The following is a 1,439-nucleotide window of genomic DNA, read 5'->3' on the forward strand; positions in this document are numbered from 1 at the left end:
CATAGAAATTGTTAGGTAACTTACTCTTTAAATTTTTGTCATCATCTTTTTCTAGAGTAGAGTGAGGTTGGGCAGGTTCATTGGTGGATGAGGAAGATGCTACTGGTTGAGGTCCTTGACACTGCTTTCCTGACCTCAATGTAATGACACTCACATTTTTGGGATTCTGGACAGATAGAAAAGGTAATCTATCAGAATTCTGGGACTGTTGTTGATTTAACTGTGTAGCCAACTGTCCCATTTGATTAGTTAAGCTCTGAATGGAGGCTCTGGTCTCTTGCTGAAACTGCATGTTTTGCATAGTCATGTGCCTCACAAGTTCTTCAAGGGAAGGTTGCGGAGGGGCCTCAATTGTTTGCTGTTTCTGGGGCTGTTGCTATTGTTGTTGTTGCTGGATTGGTGGAGGAACGTATGGTCTGCTTGGGCCAGTAGAATTTTGAAAATAAGTCTGTTGTTGTTGTTGTTGTTGTTGTGAAGGATTCGACCATCTAAGAATGGGATGATTCCTCCATCCGGGATTGTACCTGTTGCTGGAGAGGTCATAATTATTTTGTTGTGGCTGATTTTGCTGTTGAGGTTGAGGAGGTCTGTTGTAGATGTTTGCAACATAAGCTTCAGGCTGTTCAATTGCTTCAGATTGTTGCACAGAAGGGCAAAGGTCTGTGTGGTGGTCGGCAGAGGAGCCTAAACCACAGAGTCTAGCGACACGTGCATATTTTTGATTCATGGCCAGTTGGGTTACCAGGTTAACCAAGGCATCTAGTTTACCTTCAAGCTTCTTAGTTTCACCTGATGAAGATGAATTCGTGGCTACTTCATGCACTCCTCTAATGACAATAGCATCACTTCTAACACTAAATTGATGGGAGTTTGAAGCCATCTTCTCAATTAAATTTCTGACTTCAGCAGGGGTCATGTCTCCAAGGGCTCCACCACTGGCAGCATCTATCATACTTCTCTCCATGTTGCTGAGTCCTTCCTAAAAATATTGGAGAAGAAGCTACTCTAAAATCTTGTAGTGAGGGCAACTGGCACATAATTTTTTAAATCTCTCCCAGTATTCATATAGGCTCTCTCCACTGAGTTGTCTAATACCTGAAATATCCTTTCTGATGGTCGTGGTCTTGGAAGCAGGGAAATTTTTTTCTGAGAATACTCTCTTGAGGTCATCCCAGCTCGTGATGGACCTTGGAGCAAGGTAATATAGCCAGTCCTTTGCCACTCCCTCTAAAGAATGAGGAGAGGCCTTCAGAAATATGTGCCACGTTCTCAGAATATTCAAAATCAGAATGCTCAAAACTATAATGCTCAAAATCACCAATATCAGAATGCTCAGGATGCTCAAAAGGTACTAAATAATGTCTAACTAATCTATGAAATGTCCTATCTATCTCAGGATCAAAGGGTTGTAAGTCAGATGAATTTCCTCTAGTCATACA

At 41.8% G+C, this 1,439-nt stretch overlaps 1 non-coding gene across 1 annotated transcript; it reads left to right on the plus strand.

Annotated features, from left to right (window-relative positions):
- Positions 1–1,010: 1,010 nt before the first annotated feature.
- On the plus strand, positions 1,011–1,117 carry LOC114372776. Its single transcript, XR_003658340.1, has one exon. It is a non-coding gene; the product is annotated as a small nucleolar RNA R71 (small nucleolar RNA).
- The last annotated feature ends 322 nt before the right edge of the window (positions 1,118–1,439 follow it).

The sequence above is a fragment of the Glycine soja genome, chromosome 10 (genome assembly GCF_004193775.1).
Source record: "Glycine soja cultivar W05 chromosome 10, ASM419377v2, whole genome shotgun sequence".
NCBI classification, from domain to species: domain Eukaryota; kingdom Viridiplantae; phylum Streptophyta; class Magnoliopsida; order Fabales; family Fabaceae; genus Glycine; species Glycine soja.